Here is a 12995-nt window from a genome sequence, read left to right on the forward strand (position 1 = left end):
ACCACCAGCTACACAGTTCAAAATGATGTGATGTCTTCCTCTCTCCCGGCACTCCATCACCATCCCCTGTGTCACAGTCTTCCCCAAGCCACCCTCACCCTTGCTTCTAGGCATGAAGTCTTTTTAAGGAGCCAGAATTTTGCTCTCCTCCCATCCATCCTTCTTCTCTGCTTTGCTAACTCCTAAGTGCTCATCAAGACATGGATCAATGTAGCCTCTGTTTGACACCATAAATTGATATGAACAATACACAGCAGTTAGCCCTAACGGCACAAAGATCAATAAGACATGGCCTCGGCCCTCAAAGGACTCCCTCCCCGCTCATGTTCCTGCCCCCATATTCAGAAAGGTGCCTTTCCTCCAGGTCATCACAGCACTTCATTCCCATAACAGCACTGACATTCTCCTCAAGGTGTCTATGAGGAACTAGGTCATTCATCTGTATTCCAGGTACCTATTCCAATGCGTGGCACATCACAGACACTCAGTAAACATTCTCTGAATAGATACAATAACTTAATTATAAATGTTAAAGAAAATAGAAATTATAATACATAGATTACTTGAGTGAATTAGATTCTTCTGGAACAGAGAGTTGTTCAACATAGGTTATACTGGCCAAAGAAATAAAAACCAAGACTATATTTTGACGTATCCTAATGATGCTCTTTCCTCACTCAAGCTTTCGTTTTTTAAGCTACATTTTGAGACAAAAGTCATCAAGCCAGAGAAACCACAATGTAAGGGAGGATAAAGACCCCCAGGAGAAACACAGAGTGCTGGAGGCGACTCATCACTGTGACTCAGGCACTGCAGGCCACTCGGGTCAGGCATAAATGCAGGGGGCCAGTGTGTGGAAAATGACACATCTGCAGGAATCAGTCTGGCCAAAATGGAAAACGAAAATCCTAGTCACAATTGTGTGGGAAGGGAAACAGACCAAACAAGAAAGGGTTTCAGGGCTTCAGAGCCTTGGGAACAGGATTTGTGTTCAATCTCTCTCCATTCCTCAAAATACCTCTCAGGAATGAGTCAATGTCTAGGCCACATACTACCTGACAGAATTTCATAAGGGAGCTACATTGCCATAATTACCTCATGCCAGGCCCTGGGAGGATATGCCAGGGAACATTATTCTTGTAAAAGTCAACAGTCTAGTATGGCAGTCCTCTTAATTGGCTGCACTGCGCATCACCTGCATAGATTTTTTTTTAAATATCAGTTCCCAGAGATTGCAAATTAAAGGGTCTGGGTTATAGCCTGGGAATTGGGATGTTTAAAAGCTCACCAAACAATTCTAATGTATAGTCAAAAACTGCATCAAAAGTGTGTCTTAGTAAAACATTGTCTATGTCACTACCATAACAATATGAAGCGAGAAAGTACCAGTAGTATCTTACATAAGGACCCTGGTAGTACTGCAAAATTTTCTATCTTTTTACCTCCTGTTTGGGATTGAACATATTCCCTACAAAAGCCATGTTCAGGAACCAATCCCTCGTCTTGTGGGTGTGAAGCCATTTAATAGGATCTTTGAAGAGTGCGCCCAAAATGAATGAGAGAGGGCCTTAGTCCAATATGACTGAAGTCCTCAAAAGCAAAGGAAAATGGACATAGAGACATGGGAAAAAAAAACAAACACTGCCAAATGCATTGCTATGTGACAAAAAACCAAGGACCTAAATTGCCATCAGCCAGCCTCAAAATGCCAATCTTCAGGGAGAAAGCATTGCCTTGTATTGTACCTCAGTGCTGTACTTCTACTAGCCACAAAACCATGAGACAATACAGTCCCATTGTTTAAGCCAAGCCATTGCACCGAATTTGTTTTAGCAGTTGGGAAACTAAACCCCTCCCTGCTCCTAGAATTATTCCAAACATGTGTTGTGAGGCCCATTTTATGTACCTTCAGACACTATTAACGTGGTATGGTCTTTGCTTTTTTAACACAAAGCACTGGCATATTATACTGCTATCACAACTTAACTGACATTTTCTTTGAGAACTTCTAAAAGCTGACCAGAGTTGCAACTAATAAAAGTCTGTTTATCTTAATACCAACCAGCACACACAAGAGTATTTACAGAATCCCTATTTTGTATCAAACACTATGTCAGGCCTATGGAGGTATGTAAAAGAAATATGACCTAATCCCTACTCTGAAATAACATGAGCTGAGAAGAGCAAATTGAAATAAATTAAAACTAGAATAATCTAAATTAAACAGCCAGAAAATAAGCACGTGTTAAACTGGTGGTATTGATGAGAAATACAAAGTAGAGAAAAAGTGATGAGTATGGACAATTATACTAATGACAGCTAATACTTATTAAGCACTTACTATCGGCATGGCACTATTCTAAGCACTTCATTAATATCAACTTATTTAAGGCTCTTAACGACCCTATGCAATAGGAGCTGTTGTTTCCTCCACTTTACAAACGAGAACACTGAGCTATATGGAGTAAAGGAACCTGCTCATGGTCACAATGGCAGTGGGAAGAACTGTATTTAAACCTGGAAAGACCCTAGCTATGAGTCAGAACCGGCCTACTGAAAAGGAAGCATAGAATTGAGTCTTAAGGAAAAAGCTGACTTTCCATATTTGTTTTAATTTACAGGAAGCAGCATAGTCTAATCAAGAGTAGCATAATCAAGTACCCTCTCTCAAGCTTCAAATCTGTCATCTTTAAAATGCACGTCCAAGATAACCAAGACCCCTTTCGGGTTCACAGTTCTCTGAGTACAATTTAAATACATAGAAGAAAGATGGAAGAATATTCCACAAAGGCAGACATAGTGGACAGAGGTGTACATATAAAATGAGAAATAGAAAAATATGAAGTCAGAATCTGCTCCCAGCATCTATGAGACACCATTTACCACAGTAATCTTTCTTGATGGCGTTTGTGTCATGAAAGACAAGTATCATTTAATCAACACATGCAATTTGGAAATCTGTTCTTGGGATAACTGGAATTTGAATTTGATCATGAATTTAAATTTACAATGTTATTTTCCTGCTACATGCCAGATAAAGGCATTGAGCTTTTAATATTATTGGGAAAATGTAAAATAGGATGCATAATAAAAAGAATTTGGTCACACTATATTTTGGAAGAAGATATTTATATATAAAACACATATATGTATAGTATAGTCATAACGAAGATTTTATTTTCACCTTTGGGGTTACACATAGACTGACATATGAAAATTTTTCATACAGAATTTCTCCCCTGAAAGACTATACTTTTCCAAGAGGATTGGACTATGACAAAAAGTAAACACTTTCAAGAAGTATGGCTCTTCTGATCTAACTTTGGACAAAAAAAATGGAGTATCTCCTTCAAACTCTTAAATTCTACAGAATGGATAACCATCATGATTTTAACAAGATTTTTAAAACATCCATGTTATAAACAAATTATCCTTTTAAATATTGTGTACACACATTTGGAAAATAGAATATTCACAATCAAGTTGTAGTTTCTGTACCAAGAAACAGCTATGTAAAACAACTATTTTAAAAAGGGTATTTTTAATTCACGAAGTCATTTAAATCACTAGATATCTGGCTATAGTTTTCCTTCTTAATCAAAGTAAAATGTATATATTTTCATTAAATGGAGGCTCTCCACTTTCAAGAAACATCCTAAAGATTTTATTACCCAAAACAATCAGTGTAGTGGGAACACTATACATTCATGTTGGGTTTAGTCTATAGTCTTTAAAAAATATATGGGTTACTCAAATCTGTTTAGTTTATAATTTTCCAAGGTTAATCAGCTTTGATTTCCTAAAGGCTAGGAAACTATAGCAGTTTCCCTTCCCACACTGTACTTCTGTAAGATTAGGCTCACAATGTCTTTAATTGTTCTAAAGTTGCCTATGATCCCTTTTAAGACAGTGACACACATGCCTGTACCTTCCAGGATGTCATTTTCCTTGACAAGTCTTCAGTTATTTTAAGTTTGTGACTAAACCTTGTATGAACCCCATTTCCCCCCAAGAATACTTTCCTATGCTTTTAACACGCATAATCCTGGATTTTTAGACCTGTACTAGAATTTCTATTACCCCATCTCTATAAAGTAAAATGTATATATTTTCATTAAAATGGAGGCTCTCCACTTTCAAGAAACATCTTAAAGATTTTATTACCCAAAATAATCAGTGTAGTGGGAACACTACACATTCATGTTGGGTTTAGTCTATGGTCTTTAGATTAAAAAAAATATGGATTACTCAAATCCGTTTAGTTTATAATCTTCCATGGTTAATATGAAAGTTGGTGGTAATATGTCCTTGTTATTTCTCATGGATTTCAAGAACTAAGACATACATGAATGGGATCACACCAAACAAAAGATCTGTACATTAAGATTACAGATTTTTGTTATGTAGAAAATGTAACTCCCTCTATAAAAGGGACAAAATCTCAAAAGAAATATTTTAATTTATTATTTCAATTTTTTAAAGTTAGGTAGAAAGTTTTGTCAGAGAACTTAGTAATATTAAAATTAATAAGAAATAGAAGAAAATGGCAAAAATACTTAATAGAAATAGATTATTTCTATTTCCTTTCATCTGTGTCCGTTTTTTCTAAAGCTATGTAAAGACTTCCATTACTTAAGAAAAAACAGACTATTCTGAAATTCTAGTTTGGAAAGTTAGTGTTATGCTGTAAATTCACAGAGAGAATGAATATGGAGTCCCTTTGTGTCATTCGTTAATCTTTTCATGAATTCAAATATGAATAACTATTTAGATACAGAATTTAGTTCTCTATTATTTCCCTTCTTTGCTTTGTCAATATACTCAAACATTTCAATTAAACCAAACATGTTTTATATGCTGAAAGGTAACGAAGAACCTCCTGAAAAGACCCTTATTGTAGCTTATCTCTGAAGTACCAGTGTTATGAAGATGCATATGAAAAGAACAGCTCTCCAAGTACAACTACAAGATAATGAGTCGTGCATGCATACATACTCATGCACATACATTCTCTATGTTTATTCTTTGAAGCACTGACTTCGGGTAGTTGGTTTCAGGTTTAAGCTTAAAAAGCAAAAAAGTATTAAATGCTTTTAAAAATAATTCTGGTATCATATGTCTATGGACATAAGTTTAAAAATGTACGCAGATCTATGTTATTTCTACATCTTTTGTCAGTTTTATTTTTTAAAAAGCCTATTCAAAATCAAGGTGATTCTTTCTGCACTCATTGCATTTATAAGAATTAGAGTCCTTGCCACTGCCTCTCTGTTCTTCTCCTAGTACTTATCATTTACTGAAGGTCTTCTTCATGCTAGGTGTCTTGATCATATTAATATCTTATTACTATTAGAGAGGCAGTAGTGGGTAAAGGTTGAGAGCAAAGACCTTGAATCCACTCTGTTGCTCAGTTTCCTTACCAGGAAAAAGGGGGTGATAACAACAGGATCACTGTGAAGACTAAATGAGAATCTGATACATAGTTAGCACTACATGAGTAAGTGTAACTATTATTAACATTCCAATTTTAAAGGTAAAGGAACAAGGGCTTGGTTAGTTTAAATGACTTGCCAAGGATAAGAGAACTAGTGATGGGCATTTGAACACAGGTTCATCCTCTATCTTACACCCACACACATAATCTCAAGTCAAAGTACTGGTACAAAGATAGACATATTGATCAATGTAATCAAATTGACAGTTCAGAAATAGACCCCCAGATCTATGGTCAATTGATCTTTAAAAAGATGCCCAAATTCAGTGAACTGGTACAGAACAGTCTTTTCAAAAAATGTGGCTGGAAGAACTGGACATCCATAGCCAAAGGAATAAAAGAGGACCCCTACCTCAACCCTATCCAAAAATTAACTCAAAGTGTATCAAAGACCTAAATTTAAGAGCCAGTACCATAAACCTTCTAGAAAATATAGGGAAACACATCCAAGACCTTGTAATAGGAGGTAGCTTCTTAGACCTTACATCCAAAAGCATAAACAACAAAAAACAAATAAATGGGAATTCCTCAAAATCGAATGCTTTTGTGCCTTAAAGGACTTTGTCAAAAAGGTAAAGAGGTAGCCAACTCAATGGGAGAAAATATTTGGAAACCATACATCTAATAAGGGTTTGACATCCTGTAAATATAAAGAAATCATATAACTGAACAACAAAAGAATAAACAATCCAAATATAAAATGGGCAAAAGATATGAATAGACATTTTTCCAAACAGCAAATACAAATGGCTAAAAAGCACATGGAAAGATTTTCATATTCATTAACTATAAGGGAAATGTAAACCAAAACCATAATGAGATATCATCTCATACCTACAAGAATGGCTGTCATTAAACAGGAGACTACATGTTTGGGGGAAGATGTATTTACATCTTATGCACTGCTTATGCACTGCTGGTGGGAATGTATAATGGTACAGCCACTGTGAAAGACAGTTTGGCAGTTCCTCAGCAAACTAAATAATGAGTTGCCCTATGACGTGGCAATACCACTATTCAGTATACACCCAGAAGAGCTGAAAGCAATGTCACAAATAGACATGTGCGCCCCAATGTTCACAGTGGCATTATTCACAATCAACAAAAGATTGAAACAACCCAAGTGTCCATCAACAGACAAGTGAATAAACAAAATGTGGTATAAACATATGATGGAATATTATTCAGCAGTAAGAAGAAATGAGGTCCTGAAGCATATGACAACATGGATGAACCTTGAGGACATAATGAACAAAAAAAGCCAGACACAATAGGCTAGAAACTGTATGATTTCACTAATATGAACCCCTTGGAAAATGTAAACTCAGAGGCTTAAAATGTAGAATATAGGAGACCTAGACGTAGACAGGAGCTAGAGAAGGGGAAAAGGTTATCTAATATGTACAGACTAGTTAACGAGATTGAACTTAAAAGTATGGGAATGGATACAGGCTATGGCGGTTCATCAGTAGGTTTATAATTAATAGTGCCAAATTGAAGGTGAATATGATTGAAAGAGGTTGTTTTGAGTCATGTGCCTCCCCAATTAGCCTACAATAAAAATAAGTCCCTGCATGAACTACTTCAAAAGTATGACACTTACACAAAAAGTTTATAATAGAAAGGTATACGGGAAAAACTATTTATTGCATGCTATGGTCTATATTTAACAGGAATGAATCACTAATGCTACAGTAATACTAGGGATAAATAATCAGGAGGGCAAGAGTTTAAGGGGAGTTTTGGATTTTCTCTTTGGTGTGGGTGTGTCTTTTATTTTTCTCTTTGGAGCAAAGAAAATTGTCTAAAATTGAGAGCACTGGATGATTGTACAACTAAGTGAGGATACTATGAAACACTGTTTTGGATAGACTATATATGCTATATGAATATGTCTCAACAAAATCTGCAGATTCAAAATAAATAAACAGAAAGAATCCAATGCTACAGAAAATGTGCAGAGAGAGGCATACCTACCCAGTGTTGGTGCAGTAGTAGAATGGGGCAGCCCCTCTGGAGGATAATGCAGTAGATCCACAGGGGGCTAAATGTAGTCATCATATGATTAGGCAATCCTGGTATTGGGAATATACTCAAAAGAACTGAAAGTTGGGACTCAAAGAGATAACTGCACATTGATATTTATGATGATATTATTCATGATACCCAATCAATGGAGGTTGCAGAAGGAGACATTGACTGAGAAGCAGAAGGGTGAACTGTGGTGTGTATATATGATGGAATATGGTGCGGTTACAGAAAGGAATGAAGTTGTGAGGCATGCAACAAGGTGAATGAACCATGAGGACATTACGTTTAGCAAAATAAGCAAAAAACAAAAGGACAAATATTGTATGGTCTCATTCAGAAAATATTTAAGACAACTGGGGCCTAGATTGTAAGTCTTACAGCAGTCACATTTATTCTTGAGTTTCAAGTGTTATTTCTAAATTCTAACACGCTGTGCTATATGTATATAACCTGGTATTTTCCTGGAATTTTGGGTATCTCTGTGACACCTAAGACTCAGAGATGGAATTCTGAGGCTTTGAAAGTCAGCATTCCTGCATACAAAAAGAAGCTGAGAAAGAAATAGGCGTCAATTAGAGATAAGAACAAAGCTGATCTGGTTGGGACTAAGGTAAATCAGAATACAGGATAAAGGATGATATTGTATGTATTTTAGAACTTCATCTACTGTATGAGGTCAAAGGTAGAGAGGTTTAATTTTATCCAAAACCTAAATTTTCTGTAGCACACAATCTAACTTAACCTGTACGGCCTGTTCAGAAAACAATCTAAACACATGAAACCTAGAATTGGGAAAGAGGTCCTGCAATTCTGTATAGCTTAATGTAATACTCGGATACATTTCAAAGTATGTTAGGCAGATAATTACATACCGGCAAAGTTCCTTAAGGGATTGGTGAAAAAATATGGAACTATTAAACTTTCCCACCTGGGAAATTGCTAATTACCATGGTATGCCAAGGCCCAACCAACAGTATTCCTGTAAATCCTAAAGAATATCCAGGTCTCTATCTGAGCTGTTATAAATGTTTCACTCACTAAGTTCATTTTTCAGAATCCTATAACCTCCAGATGGTTCTTAGGCCAGATAAGAAACCAGAGTGACCAGTCTCTCCTAGAGCATCAACCAGTTGCATTTCCCTACCCCATAATGTTGACACCCCTTTTCAACAGAAAGAAGTTAGAATGGTCATTGCCCAAATATCCCAAAAGACTGGGAGAAGGATCAAAGGAGAAGGAAGAGTTGTAACACAGAAGATAGGATTTAGCAAATGAGGATGACTACTGAATCATTATATTGATATTTCTTTTTGGTCTCCAGGGTCTTAGAGCAGCTAAAAGAAAATATCTGAAATGGTGGAACTGTAACCCAGATCATACTTGGAAATTTGTTTAAAACTACTTCTTAAAATATATTTTGAAATTTATCGTTTTTTTGTATATATTTTGTATTTCACAATAAAAAAAATGTTGACAACCATAAATGAGATATGTCTACTACAAAAGATAAGTTCAAAGTCTATTAAATTCTGGATGCCTTGGTCCAAAATTAACTAAGGTAACTGATAAGCTTAAAAGGTCATGACCTTTAGAGTTAACTCCAGACATCTACACATTGAGTTCCTAACCCCTTACCTTAAATTGGGCTGAAAAGCCTAAACTATTTACTCTCTGGTCCTTTACAGAAAAAGTTTGCCACTCTTGGCCAAAACTGTCCTCTCTCCCTCTGTGTAGCGGCACCTATGCTCATCACTTAATGGACAGATGAGATCATAAATCATCTCCCCCAGCTATTTCCTCTATCCAACATTAATGCTAGGAATATCTTCATGCTTTCAAAATACCCAGTGTACAGTTGTGTCACTGAAACTAACCAGTGCATTACATACAATTGTCTGTCTTCCCCATTATACAACAAATTATGTGTTCTGATTTTTTTCTCTATCTACAAATCTATCATAGGCAAGTAACAAATGTTTATGGACAGAAGTGTTGCTAAATAAAGGCATTAGGATTGACTTTATAAGTTATCTCAGGAATTTAAAAGGAAGGAGCTCTCCATGGTACTGAGAGGGCCCTGTTTACAGCTCCTTCCTTTGAATGCCCAGAAACCTATTTCCGTTTTCCAAAATTACCTCCACCAGCCTCCAATATGGCTGTTCAGACTTTGCACTTTTTCGGTCAGAATCTGCAGAATCCTAACTAACTCTTGCCCAGTCCTTGTTATGCTGCAATTGTTTATATTTACCTTAAGGATAAGACATTTATTGTTCACCAAATAGCCATATGTTCCTTCACATTTCCCAACCTCTCTGCAGTTCAAGGGGTCCATGTAAACACTTTTAAATCAGTGGGGTATGAGCATAAATGAAGTTAATTATTTTGTAGTTGAAGCACAAAAGAGAGGTTTTGAGTCCTCAATGTTCTTTTCTTTCCTTGCCTTGATGTTAATGGAAGCCATATGTTGGGATGACATGGCCACAAAATGGAAATAGCCTAGAATAATGCATCCCTACCTTGAGCACAACTACCCTGGAGAGCCATCTGACTTATATTAGACTACTAAGTTATCTGAGGTTTGGGGGTTAATTTGCTATCAAAGAAAAACTAGACATCCCTTAATATATCCTATGGTGATTTGGAATTATGTACCTCAGAAGAATATATTCTTAATCTTAACCCATTCCCATGAGTGTGAACCCTTTAGGAACCTTTGCTGAGGTTACTTCAGTTAATTTATGTCCCAATTGAATCAGGATGGATCTTATAACTGGAGGCCTTATAGAGAAGGCCACAGAGGGAGAAGACAAGGGGTGTAGCCAGAAGCTAGAAGTGAATGGAAAACCAAAGAGAAAGGATAAAATGCTGCCATGTGCATTGCCATGGAGCCCCAAAGTTTGCCAGCCAGGCAGAAGATACTGACCCAGGAGGAAGCAAGCCTTCTGTTTCTGAAACTTTGATCCAATTTTTAAGCCAACCCATTGTATGATATTTGTTACAGCAGCTCGGAAACTAAAACACAGTCCTTTCAAAATCACAGTTATCACCATTCACTTATTTCTTGTGATGGTTAATTTCATGGTCAACTTGGCTATGTCATAGTATCCAGTTTTTAGTCAAGCACTGCCTGCTTGTAACTGTGAGGGTATGTTGTAGTTGAGATTTACATCTGCAATCAGGTAATTGCGTCTACAATCAATAAAGGAGATTGTCCTTAGTAATGGGGGTCACCTTCTCATCCACTTGATTGGAAGTCTTAGAAGTCAGAACTACGGGTTTCAGATGTCAGAAGAATAATTTCTCCCTCAATTTCAGCATTGGCTTCTGCAGAATTTCCAATTAGAGACTTTCCCCTGGGGAATTCAGACTAAGGACTTCAATTTCAACTTTTCTAGGGTCTCTGGAGTTTAAACTTGCCAGTCTCTATGGTTATATGAGCCAATTCCTTACAATAAACAAACAAACAAGTAAATAAACAAATAAATATCTTGTTGGTTTTGTTTTTCTGGCAAACCCTGACTAATAGACTTCTATTTCCTTTGCTAGATTGTAAGTTTCTTGAGATATGTAATTTGGTCTTACTCATTCTCCTCAGCATTATTCAATAATTGCTTGCTAAATGAAAGTACAGACAACTAAGTCTGCTTTTCCCTTCTCCACAATTTTCCTGCTTTCAAAAAAAAACCCCAACAATAAGTTTATTTTTACAGCTGTGAAAGAAAGCTCTGATAAATGTAAGATGTACAGTAGTCAAAAACAAAGATGCTAGAGCCAAACTGCCTGCATTCCCATTTCAGTTCTGCCACATACTAGACATAAACTCTCTGTACCTTGGGTTCCTCATCTACAAAATATAGAATATAATAGTATTCAAGTAACTGGGTTACATAGTCAATGTACATAAAATGTTTAGAACAATGCCTGGCACATGATAAATACTATACAGGTACTGACTATTGCCACAATGTTGAAACTTCTTTTTAGAAACTCCAAGTTTCTATCCATGTCTCTAATGACTTACAAAATCAGTGATTTTTTTCTAGTAAAACCACTTCATCTAGCAATTCCAATTCTTATCTTCTTACAGAATTTGTCATTAATTAAAGGATATTAAATCATACATAATACCAGAAAATTACACCGAGTTTTAATGTATATCATATTAAAATTATTTATATTGCAAGCACTTTAAAGTTTATGTTATGGTAGCAGACTATGTACCAGAGAAAAGTATTGGCACTTAATGAATGAATACTGATAAAACACATTTCATCATGTTTTCAGTACGACTGATTCCAACAGTGCCTCTATAAGATAAATACCAATATGTTTTTCCAAGACAAGTCACAGGAAAAATTACTTTCATAATGATGTATACCAACTTCTTTTAATTTTTATTAAAACTCACTCACCTATGAGGCAATAATTTGAACACTGAATTAAAAAATGAGTTCTACATACCTCTTGAAGCTAAATGATTATAAATCTAGACTTAGAAATTCTTAGTATCTTCATATTTAAAATAAGTAAAGGAAAGAAAGACAAAGTTTTAAAAATTGTTATAATCTATTAACTTGAAGTTAAAAAGAGCATATTGACTGAAAAATGATACTGGAATTATTTCGAAATACATTCATTTGAATCATCTCAAAAAAGATCTTGCAAAGGGCAAGTTATTTGTTAAAAGCAAATTTAACTTTGCTTCTCCCTTGTGGGTTTTATTTGCTTATCAATAAATCATGACTGACCATCTGAATCCTTCAATCTTTCTCAATCAAATTCTATGCATCAATCCAAATTATTATATTCTTGCTACCCAGTCTCTCTAAGGCTTCATGTAGACCAGTATCTTTACATGTAAATTTATAAAAATTTATTACTTCTTACATTTTTGGTAAAGTTTACATTCTCTACAGTTAATATTCCTTGAGGTAAACAAATTTAATTTTAGGCTTGGAATTATTTTACTTACAGTTTCTAACTTAAAAAGACAATTACTCAAACTTTTTTAAAGAATTAACTTTTATATCTCAATTTATAGATAGGAAGAAGGCATTAGAACTTTCATATTTTAATAACAAATTCACAACAATAATATAGAAATTATGTTACTATAGGATTATATGGACATAATTTACAAATTAAAAGTAAATAAATATATAATTGTATAGGCACGTTTATGAGTTTTATAAATAGAGGAATCCAGTAAAATACATTTGGCTACAATTATTTAGGGATTTCAATGGGCCATAAAGATAATTAAAAGATTAAGAGATTTAGTGTGAAAAATCCATCTCCTTTGTGACTTTCTGTGATGAGGGAACTGTTGGATTCTCAGCTTATTCTCCTGTGATCAGTAAGGAGATATCAAGTATAAGAGTGATGGGAAGAACAGAAAAGATTTTGATAATAATGCAGTATACCAGAAACAAATGGCTTTTAAAAAGGGGAATTTAATAAGTTGCTAGTG

General features: G+C 35.3%; 1 protein-coding gene across 7 annotated transcripts in view; it reads right to left on the reverse strand.

Moving 5' to 3' along the window:
- Window positions 1-12995, reverse strand: part of RELN (reelin) — a 530878-nt gene that overhangs the window by 364579 nt on the left and 153304 nt on the right. Inside the window, exon 1 of one of the 7 annotated variants that reach the window (XM_077159086.1) lies at window positions 10757-11039. The exons of the other annotated variants lie outside the window; for them this stretch is intronic. The gene's annotated coding sequence lies outside the window, so the exon portion shown is untranslated. Of the gene's footprint in view, window positions 1-10756; window positions 11040-12995 lie in introns of those variants that run through there. 7 annotated transcript variants of the gene reach the window in all.

Source organism: Tamandua tetradactyla, chromosome 1, assembly GCF_023851605.1.
Source record: "Tamandua tetradactyla isolate mTamTet1 chromosome 1, mTamTet1.pri, whole genome shotgun sequence".
In the NCBI taxonomy this organism is placed as follows: Eukaryota; Metazoa; Chordata; class Mammalia; order Pilosa; family Myrmecophagidae; genus Tamandua; species Tamandua tetradactyla.